Source organism: Hylobates moloch, unplaced genomic scaffold, assembly GCF_009828535.3.
Source record: "Hylobates moloch isolate HMO894 unplaced genomic scaffold, HMol_V3 SCAFFOLD_36, whole genome shotgun sequence".
In the NCBI taxonomy this organism is placed as follows: domain Eukaryota; kingdom Metazoa; phylum Chordata; class Mammalia; order Primates; family Hylobatidae; genus Hylobates; species Hylobates moloch.
This window is the reverse complement of record NW_026652311.1, coordinates 615,267-637,752: the sequence shown is the minus strand read 5'-3', so window position 1 is coordinate 637,752 and position 22,486 is coordinate 615,267. Positions and strand designations below refer to the sequence as shown.

The following is a 22,486-nucleotide window of genomic DNA, read 5'->3' as shown; positions in this document are numbered from 1 at the left end:
AATTATTTGACCTACATTCCTTTACTCTGCTGTTCAAGAGGCTTTATTCATATTTGTGTGTGCGGTCCTTTGTAACTGGTTGCAAATTCCATCTCCTCAGACATTCTTTCTTCCTGAGGTAATAGATGTGCGTGCCATTGGGGCACTCAGACACAGGTGTGCTGCCTCGGCTTCTCTGTTAGAAAGGAAAGGCTAAGGCCACTACGCAGCACAGTGAAAAGAAGCCGACTTCAGGGTCCCCAGACTCGCATTTGAATCCTAACCCTGGGCAAATTACTTCACCTCGCTGAGCCTCAACTTCTCTCTCATCTTTGAAATAATGAAGTGGAGGATTACAAAGAGGATGGCACTGAACCTGGCACAAAAAAAATATGTTTATCCAATAAAAGTCTCCTTGCTGCCTTCTTGAGGAGGTGCCAGGGATACAGGTGACCAAGGATACAGGTGTCTTGTCACAAGACGGACAAGCCTGCTGGCCAACCGACAGACAATCCAACAGGTGTAAGTGTGATAATAAGGGAATACGTGGTAGTGGTGAGAACGTATGGAAGATTTAAGCTGAGACCTGATGAGTGAGTTAGGAGCTTGCCACACAGTCTGGTGGGAGTGCAAGAGAGAGCCTGGCACACAGAGAAGTTTCGTAAGGCTATCTAGGACAGGAGGGATGGGTTGGGGCCAGATTAAAAGGGCCTTCTCAGCCTCATTTTAAAATTTGGAATTTATCCTAAGAATAGTGAGAAACTATAGTGAGAAACTTATTGCAGCATTTTAAGTGGAGAAGTGATGCAACAGATTTGGATTCTAGAAAGATAAGGTAGATATTAAATTTGAGGGGTAGCTACACCAATGCCTGGGGTCTAGTTCAATTGGGACCCCCAGTTGAAGTCCTCCAGATGAGAGATGATGGAGGACTGATCTTGGAAGGCTTACCAGGAAGAAGAAAGTAGTGCTTTCATTCATTCACTTATTCCCCACATATTAATTGAGTATCTATTATGTGCCATGCACTAACTTCAAAGGGTATGGTAATGAACAAAACAAAGCCCCTACCTCAGTGGAGCTACATTCAACATAAAACACAGATGAGTCTATGAGTAAATGAATATAAACAAAACATAGATAACACTCTGATTTTATGACCAAGTTGATACCCACCTCCCTGAACCCACCTTTAGAAGGAGAAGTCGAGTGTAATTGAGCAGGTGTTACTCAGGCCTACCTCTCCAATGCACAGAGATCTCTGGGGATATCTCTGACCAGGATAATGCCATACCTGCTCCAGGAACCCTTTTCAGGGCTGCCCCCTCCCTCACTAACAAGTACAGGAAGGGAACCGATTCAAAGCCAGGGTCGGAAACTCAGACACTTAAAGGGGCAGAATATTGTTGTGAGCTTTATGTTACACAGATGGTATCTGGTGCAAGAAGGTGAACTTTGCAACAAGACCATTGGGTCTGAGGAACAGTGACCTCAACAGTAATTGCTGCTCTGTGGCTGCATGACAGTAATTCTCCACATGGGGCCTTTACTGACTGGTGGCCTGTGAGGGTCCTAGTGACATAAGGAAAAGCTAACCATGCTAGATCTTTCTTTTGTTGTTAAGGGCCCATGACCTGCAGTTTCCCTAACTTTCATTTTTATACAGGGCAGAGGTATGTGTGCAAGCTCAGATACCTTAAATTCATATGCCTTTAATACAATCCAGGCAGATTTCTAAATGAGGGATGCTTCCCCACAAATGGATAGTGAAAGTGGGCCAGTCTAAAAGGACCTCCATAGCACTGTGCATGGCCAGCTGTTTGTGGCTGTACCAAAAATGCAGGTCATAGGATTTTTATGTGAAAATTTCTGTATTTAAATGTTGGCAACTAAGTCTGTTTTTTTTAAAAATATGCAGTTTTTAATCATCTATGGGCTGGATTCTTCCTTTATCTTTTCCAAGGCTGCCCTGTAAAAACGTCCACTGCTGGCATCTGCTTTTCTTCCTTTTCACTCCCCAATCCTGGGTCCTTTAGTGTCTCATTACATCAAATAGGAGTGACTCAAATTTAGCCAAAATTTTCTTGAATTTATGGAAAAGCTATATACAAAAGTGAGTTTCTGTATACAAGTATTTTATATCAGGAAGAATTTTCAGTTGGGGATGGTAACAGTTACTGTAAGTAAGATATGGTCATAAATGTTGTTTCTCTAAGGGGAGAAATTTCTGATTTCTAGTCAATTTACAAACCTGTGTTCTAGAACATAAACATTTGTTTGTAAGTAAAAGAAAGAAAGTACATGCAGATGCATTACATCCATACTTATACCCAGTATATATGAGTACATAATATACTTTTCTTGGGAATCATCAGATACTTTTTCCTGGATCAAATGATGAAGACTATTTGAAGTAGAAATGAGAGAAAACCAGTCTATTCTGCATGGACATTTTGTTATCACTTTTATGGTAAGCAGTTCCATAAGCATGTGCCTCTATTTTGGCATTATATAATTTTACATTACTTCTTAAATTAAGTACAAGTTTTGAAAAGGAAAAAAAATAGCCTCCTGTTATAATCAAAATCTTCCACTTTCTAAAAATCAGAGCATCTTCTTTTAAAGGAGTTATTTATTCAATAAAAAATAATTCTATATTTCTATATACCTTACAATTTTGTAAAATTCTGGTACACACAGTATCCTTATAATCACTTTTTCTTTCTATTTATATCCTTAAAAACATCTGTAGGGGGTAGGAAAAAACCCAGATTTTAATGAAATCATAAAAACAAAGAACTTGATGCAGCCCCCAGCACCTGCTAACCATACAATGTGTTTACAGTTGTTATTGCTACAATTAATAATATCACTATTGTCGTTATAAGCGTGATTGACAGTTGAAGACACTAAGTCTTAAGGAAGTTAAGGCCACCATGGTTATAAAATTAGTAAATTTTAGAGACTAAAACTTATTAAATCACAGGTCTATGGAGTTAAAATCCCTAACCTTTCATTTATACCAATAAAAAACAAAAGAACAAAGAGGGCCTTTTGTTATTGTACACCTTTGTGTGTTGGGTGTATTGTCCATATTAGCTTATTTATTTGTTTTTATTTTTTGGCAAGTACTGTATGAGGTTTCATTTTATAGATAAAGAAACTGAAAAAGAGGTTAAGTCACTTACCAAGGTCACATTGCAAGTAAATGGCAAAGCCAAAAAAATGCTCCTATGTCTGAATGCCAAGGCTCCTGATCTCCTTCTAGAGTACATTGTATCTAATTGATAGTTGCAAGTAACCAGTATTTTACTTTTAATTGATAGTAGGCATTTAAGAGGTGTGTGTCACTTGCAACTAGAGCAAATTTTCTTCATTTCATAAAATTGCCAACTACAGTAGAAGAAAGCAGTCATCTTCAATAGGTAGGGTTTTCTGTAAAATTAACAAAAGGGTTTTGTGCCTGATTTAAAAAAAAAATTCTATTTCTTTCCATGTCTGAGAGGTGACCTTTCTGATGTTATACTGTGGGTGGAATTCATTCTGGAGGATGTGAGTGGGATTTTGGGAGTATGATGGGAATGACTGATGAATCCATACTCCATTTGTAAGTGGCTTGTCATGTGATGATGAATAGAGAAAACATAAACAGTGGATATAGCAAAGTATCAGTTTGGATTAGGTTTAGGTGTAAGTGACAGAAAACCTAAAATGCCAGGACTTCAGAAAGGATAGTAGTTTATTTCTCATGCATGTAAAAGAAGTGTGGAGGTCAGGAGTCTAAGGCAGGTTTAAGATGACTGAAGGTTTTTTTCTTTTTTCAATCCTGCTCATCCTCAATACATGGCTTTCTGCCTCATGGTCCAAGTTGGGTGCTTAAACACCTGCTATTGTGTTGTAATTGACTGTAGGAAGGAGAAAGGGAAGAAGAAGAACACATCTCCTTTCCTTTAAGGACACGTCCCAGAAGTCACACGTGACACCTCTGCTTAAATTCACTTAGCCAGAATTTAGTCACATGGTTGTGACCTCACACACATGCTGCAAGAGAGGCTGGAGAATGTATTCTTATCCTAAGCATCCATATGCCCAGCTAAAAGGTGTGTGTGTGTGTGTGTGTGTGTGTGTGTGTGTGTGTTGCAAAGGGCAGGAGGAGTTCTATCAATAAGGAAAAAGGAGACAATATATTGGGGAAAGACTAATAAAGTCTCCCATAGAAAGAATCAATGAAAACGAGTTAACCATGCAACATAGAAAGATCACCTCCATTCAAGCCTCTGTTCCAGAATACCTACCAAGTCCTTTGCTTAGGATAGGAATTCTAGAACAGATGAGTGGGTGTAAGTCCTAAACTTTAACTCTGAACACCTGTTTTTGAGTGAATGATAAAAATTGTTAAGAGCCCACATCTTTAAAAAGAAAGGCAAAGATAACCATAACCTTTATTTTTTTGAGCAGCTCCTTTGCACACTGCTTCACTACAAATCAGACCTACCTAAGGAATTAGATCATTCACTAAGTCCAGACCTGCAGTTACTTCAGAAGCTTGTGACTTCCATTAGAAAGTCTGAACTCTCTAATGTAGATACAGACCCTGCATGTGGGGGTTGAATTTCGAAGTTCTTGTACTGCTTTCATTGGCATGCACCCAGGGAAGTATATGTATACGTTGGGAATGTTTAGGGAGCTGGCTACTTCTCTGTTTTCTTCTGTCACAGCGTTCCTTCGTCCAGGGGAATACTGAAATAATAATTCTAGCAACAATTTTTTAAATGCCAAACCAATTACGTGTATATTTCACTTAAGCTTCAGAGCAACCTGAATGGTAGGCTTTATCCATTCCCATTTTACAGATGTAGAAGCTCAGAAACAAAGTCACACAACTAGTAAGGAGATGTGCCAAGATTTAAACTTAGATCTGTTGGACTCCCAAATCTATACCCTGCATCATGATGACCTCACACCTTTGAAAAATACTACAATGACCGCTTTGATGTTTCTTTTTTGTACAATGATCTAAGGAAAGTAGAGATGTCGAGTCAACTTTCCCTGGTCCCTGCGGTTGTAATAGGGCTCCCTTTACCCTCTCAGTGATTCTTTACTGAGTTAGAGGTAAAACCCCACAATGAACTATAGGAAATCCCACTCTTTTAGAGCTCTGAGTATTTAGAGACTGATTTGGGCTGAGCAGGTGAGGGAGATTGGTAGCAGGGAGCTGGAACTGGAGGCCTGTTCTGTCAGTTCATTACTTTCAAAGGTCTGTTGCAGGGAGCCTCCTTGTCCTCCCAGTGTAAGGAAATATAACTGTGATCAATACATTTCCAAAAAATATATCTCCACTACTAAGGACATGGTAAGGAAATGGAACAACTTAATAAAAAGGGCTTCTCAGCCAACTGGAAAAGAGGCAGGCCGTGAGTATGAGTATACAATGTCTTCCTCAGTTTTTCTTCCCCAGTTAAGCATTCTGGGTCCCCTCCCTCTCATTTATTTACTGCTGTGGTGTCTGCAGGGTAGGGTGAGCTGGCATAAAGTTTAATAAGTAGTAGCTTGCAGATCACTTGCTACCACATTTTCCAAAGCTTGCTGGTAGTTGCTGCCTTTATCCCCTCGGTGTATACTTGAGATGCCTTCAGTCAGATAAAAATCATGGAAAACCAAACTCACCCGGCTTCACAGTGATGAGATTGGTTGGCTCCTGGTTAGGAAAGGCTTCAGAATGTGTTTGTTTCATTGACTCAATGGGGCATCACCAGGAATGCTGTTCATTTTTTTTCTTTAAACTTCTCTGCTCTGTTTTCTGCAGTCAGTTTCATTTACAGCTATCTTCCCACACCTTCCAGTTGCCAAATGATTTTCCTTTCCAGGGCTTTGAGTTTATTCATCACTGTCTAGGGAGAGGGAGAAAAAGAAATGGTCACTTCCAAGAACTCTCTCAAAAGAGCCAGAAACTATTTTCCCAGTCATTCTCAGCAGATTTCTCCTCAATCTCATTGGCCCAAATAGGGTGTTGTGTTTATCCTTGAACCCATAAGTGGAGCCAGGGGATGGGATAATGAGCCACAAGCCCTACCACCTGATCAACTTCCCCCAAGCACCTGGACTTTGCAGGAGGAATTGAAGGTGCTCAAATAAAAGTTAAGGTAGTTACTAAAAGAAGGAGAGTGGTGTTGGAAGAGCAATTACAGTGCCTATTAGACTCCCGCTGTTCTGAGACTAGCTCCAACCCACTCCCAGCAGCACCCAAGGAACTGGGGCTCTTAGCCTGACTCACAACTCTTGGAAGCTGCTGACCCCTAGTGTCTGAGGAAAGCATCGGCTCTAGAATCCAGAGGCATGGGTTTACCTCTCATGAGAATCACAGCGGCTGTGACACACACACACACAAGGAGGTTGTAAGCGAATTAAAACTTCTAGAAGTACTTTAATGAATAAGTGAGTTTAATTGAAAGTCTTCCAAAGACATTCTAAGACTTAGGCCTCCCTCACCTTGCTGATCAGCAACCTCAGAACACTCTCTGTAGTCCTTCTCACACCTGTAAATTGTCATCCACAGTGTGTCTTTCTCTCTAGACAGAGGGTGTGCTTTTTGAGGGTGGGGCCTAAGTGCAAAACACCCAGCTCCTCACCTTGAACTCCTGCATGCTTAGTAAACACTTGTATGAGTAAACGAAAGACCCAACTGTTGTTCAGCTCTCCTCTCCTCTCCTCTTCCATAGCCATGGCTTTCTCTTATAAATATCAGCTCTACCAGCCTAATTGTACTACTTTTTTTTTTTTTTTTTTTTTTTGAGAGGGAGTCTCACTCTGTCACCCAGGTGGAATGCAGTGGAGCAATCTCGGCTCACTGCAACATCCGCCTCCCAGGTTCAAGCAATTCTCCTGCCTCAGCGTCCCGAGTAGCTGGGACTACAGGTGCCTGCCACCCACACGCAGCTAATTTTTGTATTTTTAGTACAGATGGGGTTTCACCAAGTTGGCCAGGCTAGTGTCAAACTCCTGACCTCAGGTGATCCACCCGCCTTGGCCTCCCAAAGTGCTGAATTACAGGCGTGAGCCACCGCGCCTTTCCAGTTGTATTCCTAATAAGACAACTAAGCAATCAATTGTGTTTTGAAGCTGCATGTTATACAAATGGGAAAATATTCCAACAACCCCAAATACACATCTAAGCAGCTGCTTTTGTGTTGTGGAATACCCACTATCTGGTCAGCAGAGAAAGCAGAATTTTTTATTATAAGCAGATCAACATTGCTACTGTGAATTCTTTGAGCAGTAGGCAAAGCTGTGTTAGAACGGGTTCTTCTTTGGTCTGTACGTGGCGGGTAACAGGACTTCTCCTGTGCTTCATGATTTGGGTTAGGAAGAGAGAGGAAAGGCAACAACATGGTAATTATAATATAGAATGACTCAAGACAAGAAAGAATAGGTTTTTGTTTTGTTTTGCTCTTACTTGACTTGTAATTCAAGCGTGAAATGTGGCAGCTTTCAGGATTGGAGAAACTTTGCACAAACCCAATATTAGAATTTAACTGCCATTAGCTGTGGAGGGCACCAAAGGACAGAGAGGATTTCTCAATGTGGGAGCTGAGGGCAAGTTCTGGGGAACAGTGGCAGCCATAGCTGTAGAAATCCTGACAGCTGTTCAGTCTTGGCAGGTAGGGCTGCTGCTCACTGGAGAAGCTGCGGGGCTTCCTGGGCAGGGCCCTCCGCTCGCGTGGTGCCTGTAAGACCTGCTCTGGAGTGGAGGCATGCACCATCTTTCTTTTCCCCTTTTCACAGGGGAGGAGAAAAATGGGCAGATGAGTATCATGGCGGTCAGGTAGGTCATGGGATAGGGAAAAAAAAAATCAATCATTGAGAAAGAGTGACTGGAAAACCACATTGTAACATTGTGCCCAGATGTATTGTATCAGTTTTGCCAGCCTGCACTTGTCTCTTAATTATGTAAACTAAATGCCGTGTGTTATCAAGATTGTCATTATTACAGTTTTGTTACTTTGTAGAGAATAAAGATAGATACTAAATATTGGTTCTACATTTCAGTTGACAAATTTCACAATTTTGCTTCAGAGTCCTTCTTTGGGATAGATCGCATTCTTGCAGAAACAAGGATTTTGTTCAGTCAGTGTTTAACAGAGACTTTTAAAAGCTACTGAAGTTGCAAACCACTTAAGAGTTGTAAGTCTATCACAGTCCACCCACTTGAACAGTCCCGTTTAAACCTGTATTTGTGCTTTGGGGAGAAAGTGATGGAAGAGGCTCCACGCTGGCTTATGCTGGCTTAGTCACACTGATGTATGAATAAACGGGCAAGTAATGGATGACCTGGGGTTCATGCCAGCCAACCCACCTGCACACCTGCTTTCACAAGCACTTGACAAGGCACCTACCTTTCTTAATGTGCCAGGTACATAATCTCTCTGATTCTGTAAAAATATTAGCTATTAGGATAATTCCAAAACTTTGGGTACAAAGATAAGAGTATTTTTAGAATTTTGTTCTCCATGTGTTAATTTTATCTTCAGAAGTTTTGTTTGTTTTGCTCCCTCTGCCCAACATCATAATTTGTGTGTGTGTTTGTGTGTGTGTGCTGAATAGATGATCTCTAAGTAGGAAAATTCTCTTGGGAAAAATTCTCAGCATGAGAAATGTGGGGAAAATACAGCTGGACAGCTGTTTAGTTTTGCCAAGAAAAAAATGAGGACTTGTTCTTTGCTGGTGCATGAGACAGGGCTGTGTCACTGCAGTGTGAGTTGTGAAGGTGAGAAGCAAACGCACAGGCAGGTGTTTACACCTGCTGCCTTCTTAAGTCCTCCCAATAACCCTGTAAGGCAGGTACTACTTCTCTTGTACAGAGGAGGAAACTAAGGCCTAGCTAAGTTATGCAATGTGCCCAAAGCATAGCTAAACACTGTAGCCAATTGTTAAATCCAGACATTTCTAACTCAAGAGCCCTGTTCTTCTTACTATATCAAATGGCTCAGCCCTCAAGTTGTTGTCTTAGAAATGAAAATACAAACAAGGAACATTTGTTCAGCTTAGTGTTTCTCAACAGAGTAAGAGATAGCTTCTCTGGAGCCCCCGTGCTTTCACTAAAAATTTAATTGTTTTGTTTTTATTTTGATAAGAACCCATTAATATTAAGCATATTCTGGTTCATCACCTTATAAGCAAGGACTGCTCTATGATATGAGTAATGCTGGTTCTATCTGTGTTTACATTTGACACCAAAAAGTGTTTCTCAGCCCCCAGAGATTTCAAGCTACTTTACCCAATATCCATTCTTCCCATCTACCTTACTAACAGAACCCTAATTTGACTGGAATCAGCAATAGTCCTATGCTTCTCAGACTCCTTTGCAGTTACAAATGTTCATGTGACAAGGTTTTAGCTCATGATATCTGAGCTATTAGATGGGGCTTCCCAGAAAGATCCTTAAAAGTGGCTGACTTTTAAGATAGATAGAGGACATATCAGGTATTAAGCTGGTAAGAGCAGGTGCTACATTTGATCTCAGACAAAAGGTCAAGAAGCAATGGTCAATGTCTTTCTCACTCTCCAGTCTTTCTCCTCATCTAGCCAGGAAGGAAGTTGAGATATGACCATGAGGGCAAGAACACATACTAGCAGTGGTGGAGGCGAAGATATAAGGAGTCTGGGTCTCTAAAGACTACAAAAAACCCTTCATTATACCAGCCCAGGGTGTGACTGTCTGCAGACACTTCATTATATACAAAAAATAAGCTAATTACCCCCCTCTACTAAAAATACAAAATTAGCTGGGCGTATTGGCACATGCCTGTAATTCCAGGTACTCGGGAGGCTGAGGCAGGAGAATCACATGAACCTGGGAGACAGAGGTTGCAGCAAGCCGAGATGGTGCCATTGCACTCTAGCCTGGGCAAGAGTGAAACTCTATCTCAAAAAAAGAAAAGCTTTTTTTAAAATTTCTTTCTTTCTTTTTTTTTTTCTTATTATACTTTAAATTCCAGGGTGCATGTGCACAACGTCCAGGTTTGTTACATGTGTATATATGTGCCATGTTGGTTTTCTGCATCCATCAACTCATCATTTACATTAGGTATTCTCCTAATGCTATCCCTCCCCTAGCCCCCCACCCACCCTGACAGGCCCCAGTGTGTGATGTTCCCTGCCCTGTGTCCATGTGTTCTCATTGTTCAACTACCACTGATGAGTGAGAACAAGCAGTGTTTAGTTTTCTGTCCTTGTGATAGTTTGCTTAGAATGATGGTTTCAAGCTTCATCCATGTCCCTGCAAAGGACATGAACTCATCCTTTTTTATGGCTGCATAGTATTCCATGGTGTATATATGCCACATTTTCTTAATCCAGTCTATCATTGATGGACATTTGGGTTGGTTCCAAGTCTTTGCTATTGTGAATAGTGCCACGATAAACATATGTGTGCATTTGTAGTAGCATGATTTATAATCCTTTGGGTATATACACAGTAGTGGGATGGCTGGGTCAAATGGTATTTCCAGTTCTAGATCCTTGAGGAATTGCCACATTGTCTTCCACAATGGTTGAACTAATTTACGTTCCCACCATCAGGTGAGCCAAGATGGCGTCATTGCAATCCAGCCTGGGCAACAAGAGCAAAACTCCATCTCAAAAAAAATAAAAATAAAAAAGAAGCTAATTTTTAAAACAGCTTTATTAACATATGATTTATAGCCAGGTGCAGTGGCTCATGCCTGTAATCCTAGCACTTTGGGAAGCCAAGGCAGGTGGATCATTTGAGCCCAGGAGTTCGAGACCAGCCTGGGCAATGTGGCGAAACCCTGTCTCTACAAAAAATACAAAAATTAGCTGGGGCGTGGTGGCACGCAAATGTAGTCCCAGCTATTTGGGAGGCTGAAGCAGGAGTATCGCTTGAGCCCAGAAGGCGTAGGTTGCAGTCAGCCGAGATTGCGCCACTGAGCTCCGGCCTGGGTGGCAGAATGAAACCCTGTCAAGAAAATAAACCAAAGGGATATAATTTACATACCATAAAATTCACCTGGGTTTTTTTGTTGTTGTTGTTGTTTTGAGATGGAGTCTCGCACTGTCGCCCAGGCTGGAGTGCAGTGGCACGATCTCAGCTCACTGCAACCACCACCTCCTGGGTTCAAGAGATTCTCCTGCCTCAGCCTCCCGAGTAGCTGGGATTACAGGCATGTGCCACCACGCCCAGCTAATTTTTTGTATTTTTAATAGAGAGGGGGTTTCACTATGTTGGCCAGGCTAGTCTTGAACTCCTGACCTCGTGATCTGCCCACCTCGGCCTCCCAAAGTGCTGGGATTATAGGCATGAGCCACCACACCCGGCCTCAAGTTCACCGGTTTTAAATGTACAGTGATTTTTAGTAAGCATAGTTTTATGCAAACATCCCCACAACCAAATCTAGAACCTTTCTGTTATTCCCAAAACATTCCTCTTGCTCATTGGCAATCTGTCCTCATTCCTACTACCAGGCCAAGGCAACCACTGATCCACTGTCTTTATAAATCTGCCTTTTCTGAACATTTCATATAAATGGGATCATAGAATATGCAATCTTTTACATCTGGCTTCTTTCACTTAACATATTGTTTTTGATAGTCTTCCGTGCTGTAGCACATAACAGTAGTTCCTTCTTGTTGCTGAATAATATTCTATTGTATGGCTGTATTATCTTTTGGTTGTCTGTTTACCAGTTGATGGACATGTGGATTGTTTTCACTTTTTAGACCTTATGAATAATGTTGCATGAATACATATACGTCTTTGTATAGATGTATGTTTCCATTTCTCTTGGGTAGATTCTCAGGAGAGGAATTGCAAGATCATATGGTAAATTTATCTTTCATTTTATAAGAAACTGCCAAACTGTTTTCCAAAGTAAGCACACTATCTTATATTCCCATCGGCAATGTATGAGGCTTATGGTTTTTTCATATTCTTATCAAAAATTATTTTGTCTTTTTATTATATTCCTTCTACTGAGCATGAAGTATAATAGCATCTCCTTGTAGTTTTAATTTTCATTTACCTCATGACTAATGATGTTGAGCACCTTTTCAAATGCTTATTAGCCATTCATATTTCTTTGGTGAAATACCTATTCAACTGTTGCCCATTTTTAATTGGCTTGTCTTATTATTAACTTACAAGTGATTTTTATATATTCTGGATACAAATCCTTTACTAGAAATAGTATTTGTGTGTATTTTCTCCCAGACTGTGGCTTGCTTTTCATTTTCTTACTGATGTTTCTTGAAGCACAAAAGTTTTTAATTTTGATGAAGTCAATTTTTTGTTTTTCCTTTCATGGATTATGCTTTTGCTGTTGCGTTTAAGAACTCTTTGTCTAACTTAAGGTTGCAAAGATCTTCTGCTTTCTTCTACAAGTTTTATAGTTTTAGCTTTTACACTTGGCATATGATTCATTTTGAGTTCATTTTTGTGTATAGTATGAGGTATCTAAATTCATCTTTCTGCATGCAGATATCCAGTTGTCCCAGCACCATCTGTTGAAAAGACTGTCATTTCCCCATTGAATTACCTTGGCACCTTTGTCAAAAATCAATGGACTATAAATGTAAAGTTTTATTTCTAGACTCTCAATTCTGTTCCATTGATCTATATGTCTACCCTTATGCCAGTACCACACAGTCTTAATTAATGTAGCTTTATAGTAAGTTTTAAAATTGGGAAGTCTAAGTTTTCCAACTTTGTTCTTTTTTAAGATTGTTTTGGCTTTTCTAGGTCCTTTGCATTTCCATATACATTTTAGGATCAGCTTGTCAATTCGTGCCCAAAAGCCTGCTGGAATTTTTATAGGAATTATGTTGAATCTATAGATCATGTTGAGGGGCATTGCTATTTTAATAATACTGAGTCTTCCAATTCCTTTATTTAGATCTTTCTTGTTATAATTTCTCTTAGCAATGTTTTGTAGGTTTTTTTTTTTGGGCAGAATCTCACGCTGTTGCCCAGGCTGAAGTGCAGTGGTGTGATCTCAGCTCACTGTAACCCTGCCTCCCAGGCTCAAGTGATTCTCGTGTCTCAGCCTCCTGAGTAGCTGGGATCACAGGCATGTGCTACCATGCCTGGCTAATTTTTGTATTTTTAGTAGAGACGGGGTTTCACCATGTTGGCCAGGCTGGTCTCGAACTACTGGCCTCAAGCGATCCACCCACTTTGGCCTCCGAAAGTGCTGGGATTACAGGTGTGAGCCATCGTGCCCAGCCTGTAGTTTTCAGTGTATAAGTCTTGCACTTCTTTTGTTCCTAATTTTTCAAGTCACTGTTATATGGACTTTCTGATACAGAAGGCCAAATTGAACTCATGATACATATTCTTATCGCCAAATAAAATGGAAAATTTAAACAAGTGGAGGTGTACTTAATAAACATAAATGATATTTCTATGTTAAGGCCAAATGGTGCATTGTGTAACTGAGCAGTTTCACAGTGGAAACAATGGAGAAAACCGAATTATTACATGGCATGTATATCCAGTCCAAAAGAACCTTGTCCTTACAGTCAGTACCGTATGTATATAAGCCAATAAAACAACATCACATGGCACAATAATCAGTATTGTTAATTGAAATTAATTGTATTCTATTTTTGTTTATATTTTGTAAATTCACTTGGATTTGTATAAGTGTTGTTAGCAAAAGGAATTTACACCTAGTTTTACATGTATTGGCTCAATATTTTTTTCCTTTAATAGGTGTTGTCTTAGTTCATTTTCTGTTGCCATAACCGAATACCTGAGAGACCGGGTAATTTATAAGGAAAAGAGGTTTGTCTGGTTCACAATTCCAGAGGCTGGGAAGTCCAAGAAGCACGGTGCTGGCATCTTCTCAGCTTCAGGTGAGGGCTTTGTACTGTATCACAACATGGCAGAGAAAGGCCGAGAACCAGAAGGGAAAGCAGGAGTGTGCAGAAAGGGACAAAACATGAGAGGCAGCCTTGCTTTATAACAGCCTGCTCTCTCAGTGACTAAGAGGTGGCATTAATCCCTTTCTGAGGGTGGATTCCTCAACCAAATGCCTCTTAAAGGTTCCACCACCTCTCAACACCATTACGTTGGGGACCAAGCTTCAACATGAGTTTTGGAGGGAGCTGACCATATTCAAACCATAGCAGTTATCTATTTTGTACTCACTATTGTGAAACACTGGCTCTAGTTTTTTTTTTACTTTACAAAGCATTTTCAATTCACCATCTTATTATTCTCACAGTAACACTGGAGCTTGGGTAAAATAGGCCTTTTTAAAATTCCCATATTGTAAATCATGAAACTAAGATTCACAGAAATTAAGTGATGTTTGTAATTGTATACATCCATAAGTGGCAGTTCTGTGATTGCTGAGTGCAGTAGCTCACACCTGTAACCCCAGCACTTAGGAAGGATCTCTTGAGCCTAGGAGGCAGGAGGATCTCCTAAGCCCAGGAGTTTGAGACCAGCCTGGGCAACCTGGGGAGACCCCGTCTCTACAAAAGGTTTAAAAATTTGCCAGGTGTGGTGTGCGCCTGTGGTCCCAGCTACTCAGGAGGCTGAGGTGGGAGGATCACTTGAGGCCAGGAGTTCGAGGCTGCACTGAGGAGCGATCACACCACTGCACTCCAGCCTGGGCAACAGAGTGAGATGCTATCTCAAAAAAAAAAAAAAAAGAAGAAGAAGAAGTAAAATTAGGAGTTCAGGCTCCAAATCTCTTACTCTTTCCTCTATATCCATATTGATTATTGATCACTTCCTTAAACCCTGCTAGGATACAAGAGAAATATAAAACTTTTGGAAAGCTTTATAGGTACCAAGATAAAACTAATATGAAGCGTAGTAAAGCTAGGGTTAATATAATGGAGGCCACAGCCCAGACTCTAGATTCTAGCAGCATCTATAGAAAACAGACAACTATCCAGACCTGAGAGTTGAGTGGGAAGCACGCCCTGAGCAATGCAGAACATGCTGTCAGGCAGCCCAGATCTACAGCACTCCCTCCACCTGCTTCCAGGAGGGAAGGACTTCCTTCTTCAGCTGCTGGTAATGTTGGCAGCTGACAGTGCTCAGCTGAGACCCTCTTTGGGATTGCCTGTGGCTGAGGAGAACTAGGATGCCCAAGGTAGGAGCAGTAGCAACCCATATCCAAAGACAGGTTAATGCTGGGACGTGAAGTCCTGGTCCTTTCACCCGGCTTGGATCCAGTTCGAAGGCCCAGCCCAGTTGCAGAGCATCCTCCTGGATCAGTCAGGCTTTTGTTTGCAGCTGCATCAGAATTCAACCTCTCCCTCTGCCCTGTCTTACTGCCTGTATTCCCTCACAGGTGTTGCCCCAGAGCACTCTGAATACACTTCCTGCCTGTAAATCTCTACCAGAGAGTCAGCTTCCTGCACCCAATGATCTATAAGGTTTCTAGGCAACAGGAAATGCCCTAAAGGCCAGAATTCCTCTCGTGGGTATAGCAGAGAGTAAACAGAGTAGAGTTTTATAGTGGCAACAAAAGAAAAGGGGAATGGTGGTGGACTTTGAAAGACAGGATGAGCTGTCAGCCCTGATGGGGACCCCCCAGAAAGCTGTACCTGGCCCATGTGCTGCACAGTTTGCCGAGTAGGGATACTGCCGGGCCCCCGATGTTCTGTTTGTAAAGTGGGTATGTAGCCCAGGTATCAGCTCTCATCTTCACTGCTAACCGTCCTCTTCAGCTGCAGTCCTATGAATTGGGCCCTGAAGCTGGAACCGGAAGATCTGATTTTTAGATCTCCCATGCCAATTTTGCGGCTTTCTGATTCTAGATGTTGTATTTGTCGTTTGAAAAATGGGTATGTTTTGAGGATCGAAATGATCCTAATTTCAGGGGCTCTTCATGAGTGTCATGTGACAGGAGGATTTCATGGCCAAGTAAGTCTGGGTGACACTAGGCCAAACTAAGTTTAATTGATTTCTGAGGATTTCTCAGTCTTTTATATGTTGCTTTTCCTTCTGAGTTCCTTAAGGAGGGGGTGTAATCCAAATCATCTGAACCCATCAGGAAGACTTCTTGCTGCAGACACCCTCCATGGAGCATTAATAAGCCTGGATCTTGCTGGAGTCATATTGAGAAGCCCTGTCCCATCCCATAATGGACAGTTAATAAATTTAAAATTAGACTCTATTGATTACTGTGGTCTGCACTGCCCTAACCTTAAACCAAGTTACGAGTCTCAGAAATATCAGAAGAGTTCCCAGTGATGCGGGCACTCACGATCGATGTGTTTTTGGTTATTTACATTTGGTAAGCTATAATTTACTTCAAGGATACCTCCAAATCTGTGTTCAAGACATGTACGTTTTAAAGAATGTTATTCTCTCAAGCTTTTAGACTGGGGAGAAACGTGGCTTTCCAAGGCATACACTCTCCATTGAAACAGTAGTAGCCATCATGTGTTGGAACTTATAGTTGACACCTTGGGGGGATGAAATGATATATTGAAAAGGACGCCGAAGGTGTGTCTGGGCTGTGGGAATGGGAGTGCTATGATGCATTAGTGATGTCGCCCATTAACAACAGCATTCTCCACCTTCATTTTAGACCACAGTTAAGTTTACCGTATATACTCCTTTACCTTTTGAAGCAGTAGGAGAATAAATTATTTAAACCCTCTCAAGTGCAGTGTGTTCAAAAGTAACTCATCATCATCTTCTCCCCTTCTATGCTGGTTCTGTCCACCTCAGATGATGATGGTGGTCTCCAGGAACACACCCGTGATTCCTACGTGGTCTTCATTTCCCATAACCCATCAGCCACCGAGTCTTGCCAATTTACCTTCCAAATGTGTCTCAAATCACTCCCCTTCCCATCCCAGATGCCACCCGCATTCTGCAAACGCTATTAACTCTCACCTCAACCTCAACATAGTCTCTCTGCATCTGGTCCTATTTATTTATTTATTTATTTATTTGACACAGCATCTCACTCTGTCGCCCAGGCAGGAGTGCAGTGGTGCAATCTCAGCTCACTGCAATCTTTGCCTCCCAGGTTCAAGTGAGTCTTCTGCTTCAGCCTCCCGAGTAGTTGTGATTACAGGTGTGTGCCACCACACCAGGCTAATTTTTGTACTTTTAGTAGAGACAGGGTTTCATCATGTCGGCCAGGCTGGTCTTGAACTCCTGACTTGAAGTGATCCACCTGCCTCAGCTTCTCAAAGTGCTGGGATTACAGGTGTAAGCCACTGCGCAGCCTGCCTCTGGTCCTTTTTTAAAATGTATTTTATTTATCCATTTTTGAGATGGGTCTTGCCCTGACAACCAAGCTGAAGTGCAGTGGTGCAGTCATGGCTCACTGCAGCCTCAAACTCCTGGACTCAAGGGATCCTCTTGCTTCAGCTTCCAAAGTAGCTAAGACTACAGGCAAACACCACAGCACCTGGCTTTTTAAAAATTAATTTTTGTAAAGACAGGGGTCTTGCTTTGTTGCCCAGGCTGGTCTCAAACTCTTGGCTTCAAGTGATCCTCCTGCCTCAGCCTCCCAAAATGCTGAGATTACAGAGGGGAGCCAGCCCGGCCTCTGCCTCTGCTCCTGTACTCTTTAAGCCCCTCCCCTAATCTACCTACCTGACTGCCTATTCAAGTGTGTCTCATTCTCAAACACTGTAATGACTCCCTCAGGTTAAAGCCTAACATAAATTCAGCATTTCATAACTCCCGTATCAGCCCTGCTGACCTCTGGTCTCATTTCTTACCACTCCCTTGTCTCTAACAAAACCAGTCTGCTGACCTGCCTAACTCATGCTGTCTCTAGCTTCCATGCCTTTGTTTTTGTGGTACTCTTTGCCTGAAATGTTTTGTCCACTCTGTCTCTTTCTTGCTCAGTTAATTCCTACTCATCACCGAAACGCAGAGCTCAGACATCACCCACTCCAGAAAATCTTTCCTGACCCCCAGGCTTGATTAGAGCCCTAACCAATTATATATATTCTGCTATAAATAAATAATATAAATATGATATATAGTATAATTCTTTGTTTATGTGTCTATCTTTGCCTTAAGGCTGGGACTGTGTCTTATCTCTGTATTCCTTGAGCCTGTTACCATGCCTGCATTTATCTCAAGCGCTTAATAAATATGCATGGATTAAATGGAGGAATTAAATGCCTATGACAAATAAAAGTAAGCTAATAGCAACCCATCAACATCAGAAATATAACCAATACTTAGGTAAAGAATTTTCTTTTGCAGACTAAGAATGATTGCTTTGCATGGCTGGTGAAGTCTGAAGGAGAAAAGCCAGCAATGGGGTGGGGTGGCGGGCTGCTGGTGGCGGGGTTAGGGGGAGGTGCATTGTCAGTGAGAGCAGCACTGAGCAGATTCTAATGACTTCAGTGTGGTATAAAGCAACCTGGACACTGAATTGCATCTGGTTTCCAGTGAAAGAGAACCACTTTGAGTGCTTAGCTGGGTTTAAAGTAGTTTCCTCACTTTGGTATGGCCACTCTGGATGTTTGCCCATATCTGTACCTCTGCAGCTGACTTTTTAAAATGCCTGAACTTTGGCTTGTTTTTCTTCGTGGATTACTAAAAAAAAGAATACCTTCTTCTACTAATTAGATTAAAGTTAACCCATGGGACCCTTTGGCAAAATACTGACTAGATTAATACTTCTTTTCAGCTAGAGTTTTTTTTTGTTTTGTTTTGTTTTGTTTCCGACAACAGAGAAGGAATGGAGTGTAACCTGTTACCTTCTGGTGAAATTCCTCATTGTGCTTTTGTCACTGTATTCTTACTGTGTGCAAGACCTGCCAGTCACAGGCGCTAAGTCTAAGCCTTGGTTTGAACGGCCTTGGGAATAAAGTCGGTTTCCCAGACCCTCCCTAGGGCCCTCATTGTTTTGATTTTCCTTTTTACACATATCCACCTACAGTGTGCTACAGCCCAAAACCCAAACTTCAAAATAAACATGCAGTCCCCTTTCATTTATCCAACGGTGAGACAGGCCATCAGCAGCTGCAGTTAGACTGAAGCCTAGAGGTAGACCCTCAAGTCAGACAACAGCCCTCTGCACAATAATCAGCCAAGGAGCGTTCACAAAGCCTGCATATCTTACACCCAAGCAGGACAGGCGTGTGAATCGAGGAGTAAGCTGTAGTGGTGTGGAAATTTCATGCATCCTCAAATGACGTAGATGAAGAAGGCATTTTATACCAAAGTAGCACCTTCTGTGCTCTTATCATATGGCCCCACAGTGCTGTGCCTAATGCTAAAGTTCTGGGGAGAGAAAGTGGTTGAAAAGCTGTAAACAAATAGTTGGGTAGACTTTAAAGTGGCGACAATAACACTCTGAGATTCAAAGTAGAAAAGAGCAGGCAAAGTGCAGCATTGATCACTTGGAAACCTCCTGACATTTTGTTACCAGCTTCTCTCCCCCACCTCCCCTCTGAGGATTTACTAATCATCTCAGCTTTGTGTCATCCTCGCCAGGAAGGGGCAGTGTGGAGCCATGGTAGAGCACTGCCTGGGAATCTGCAGGGCCAATGGGGCCACCTGCCAGCGGCAGGGCCTTTGTGTGACCGTAGGGAAGCTTGGGGCAGGGAACCACTGCCCCTGCCACCAGCATGCTGTCTGTCATCAGCACCAGGAGCTGTGCCAGGGGCTTTGCACTCCTGATCTTATGCAGCCTTCATACTGCAAGCAGCACTTGCTGGAGCAGGCTGCCCAAGGTCACAGAGCAAAGGTCAGCTGTGTCCAGCATGGAGGCCCTGCTCTAGTCCATGGTCACATCACAGGTCCTTTTCCTTTTTGACAGTATTTGGCTTTTGTAATTAACAAAATTATATATTCCAAGTTCTTAATTTTAATTGAAAAAAATTAACTATATGGTCCTTACCCTCTGTCTTAGTTGTCTATTGCTGTATAAATAATAGTTTACTACAGTTTAACACAACAAACATTTACTGTCTCACAATTTCTGATCATCAGAAATCCCAGAGCTGCTTAGCTGGTGTTTGTGGCACAGAATTTCTCATGACACTTTAGGCAGAATGTACATTGGGGCTGCAGTCATCTGAAAGCTTGACTGGGGCTGCTGGAGGGTCCTCGTCATTCACATGGCTGGAGGCTAGAGCCCTCAATTCCTCACCACATGGCCCTCTCCATGGGCTGTTTGTGTGTTTTCATGACATGGCAGATAACTTTCCCCAGAGCTGGTGATCAGAGAGAAAGAAAGAGTGTGGAGGCTTGCGGGGGAGAGAGAGAGGAAGAAAGAGATGGATGGATGAAGCTACTGTGCCTCTTTTGACCTAGCCTCTGTGGTAGCAGGTATGTCACTTCTGCTTTTTGTTTCTGTAGAATAAAGTCACTATATCCAGCCCACACTTAAGGGGAAGGGAATTAAGCTGTCCTCTTCAAGGGAAGAGTATCAAAGAATTTAGGGACATATTTTGAAACCACTTACCTTCCCCACCCCATATATGTAAATATTCTGAGGCAAACAAAACAAAACAAAAACAGAAAGAAAAAAGCCCAGCATCACTACTAAAAGTAAATGGCGCTGCTCTTTACCTGCTTGACTGTCACTTGCATGTTCTGGTCACCAGTGGCTCCAGTTAAAAAAACATTTCCCCTTCCCTAAACTGCTTCATAAGGAATGTTTTCACAGCAGAAAAATCTTTACTTTTCAAAGGAATTTATGGGGACTGGAAAGTGTAGAGATAAAAATAGTTTGTCCTCTTGATTAAGCCCTGACTCTAGACCAGGCAGTATATCTAGGACTGACTTCCATTCTTTGTACTGCAGGCCAGTAGCCTAAGGGAAGCCACCAGGTGGCTGAGCTGGTGCCTGGGGCCTTCCACAGATTCTTCTGCAGGTGCTTCCGTCTTCCTGTCACCCTTAGGTGAGGCATAGCCCTCAGAGGATGAGGGTTAGCTCCCAGCTCATTCCTGCATGATATTCCCAACCACAGGCCAGATGGCTCAGGTAACCAGATCTCTGGGAGCAGAGCCAGTTGATCTTGGTTGGGATTGGCCAGATATTTCTGGCAGTTTTTGGGGGGATCACATAGACTTGAATGAAAGCTGTACAAGGTTACAAGGCTTACACACCTGGAAACCAGGAGAACTCTGCTGTTGGCTCTTCCCACCCCTCTGACCAAATTTCTGGTGAACATTCTGAAAAAAGACTTCTATGGCCCCAAAAGAGCAACCCTAAAGTTAATTCTGTAGTTTAAAGTGATTTGGGGGGTAAGGGAGCAGAACCAATTCTAGAATAAAGGTGTTTTTACAACCCACCCCCAACCCCCACAACCCTACCTTAATCAAAATAAGTATTAGGCACTTATTCCACTTAAGGATAAATCAGACACCAAGCCTAAACACTTGAAATTATAATTTCTTCCTGTGAGATGAAATGATTAAAATTTCTACAAATTATGATTACACACAGATCCTTAAAGAAAAATATATATGTATATATTTTCAAATGAGTTTATCAGTATGGTATAGAATATTTTAAAATATTTAACTTTCAGTCTGTCTGAAATGAAATGAATTTTAGTTTATAGGAGTGGGAAGTAAAGTAACTAAAATCTGAAGAAAAGTAAGAAAAGAAGATTGTGGGTACAAGAGTGTTAGGAGTTCAGGGTTGGGAGAGATCAGAAGTTTAGTTTTTAGGCATGATACCTTTAAGATACCTGTTAAATATGCAAGTGGCACTGAGGAGTAGGTGGTTGGATAAAGGAGTCTGGGGTTCAGAAGAAGGTCCAGGCTAGAGGTACAAGTGACTAGCCAAGAGAATGGATGACATTACCCAGGAAGTGAGTTTAAGTTGAGAAGAACTCTAAGGACTGAGCCTTGGATATTGTAGTGTAGTGTTATACGATAGAACTTTCTTCCAAGATGGAAATGTTCTTTATCGTCACTGTCCAGTACAACAGCCACTAGACACATGTGGTTGTTGAGCACTTAAAACATGGCTAGTGCAACTGAGAAACTGAATTTTTAATTTTATTCAGTTTAAATAGCCACATTTAGTTAGTGACTACAGCTCCAGTGCGTAAAAGTAGAAGAAATGGGGGATGAGCAGAGGAGAGGCCTTTAATGAAGGAAAAGAACCAGAGGAGAACATTGTCTTAGAAGCCAGCTATGTTGAACGTTGCTCATAGATCTAGTTATGAGGAAGATTTAGGATGGTGTAGCATGGTGAAGACAAAAGCCTGATTGGAAGGTGTTCAAAGGAGAATAAAGGGGAGAGAGAAATTGTAGACAGCAAGTCTGGACCAGTCTTTCAAGGAGTTTTGTGGTTGTCTAGGAGAGTGTGGGAGTAAACAGACTGGGAAAATGTAGAGAGGGCCAGGCAGTGCCGAGGGCGCGCTTGAGGTTAGTGGTCATGAATTTAAATGAGACCAGTTAGTGTGATCGTACAGTCATCCCCCCTTATCCACGAAGGCACATTCTACGACCCCCAGTGGATGCCTGAAACCATGGATAGTACTGAATGCAATTGCCATCAACTGAAACATGTTTCTGTTCATGTCTTCAA

At 41.9% G+C, this 22,486-nt stretch overlaps 1 protein-coding gene and 1 pseudogene across 3 annotated transcripts in view; one reads left to right on the top strand and one right to left on the bottom strand.

Annotated features, from left to right (window-relative positions):
- The window catches only part of LOC116463426 (schwannomin-interacting protein 1), a 597,626-nt gene that overhangs the window by 500,963 nt on the left and 74,177 nt on the right, over positions 1-22,486 (top strand). The gene's annotated exons all lie outside the window — the stretch shown is intronic.
- LOC116463448 (U2 spliceosomal RNA) lies at positions 9,364-9,519 on the bottom strand (annotated as a pseudogene).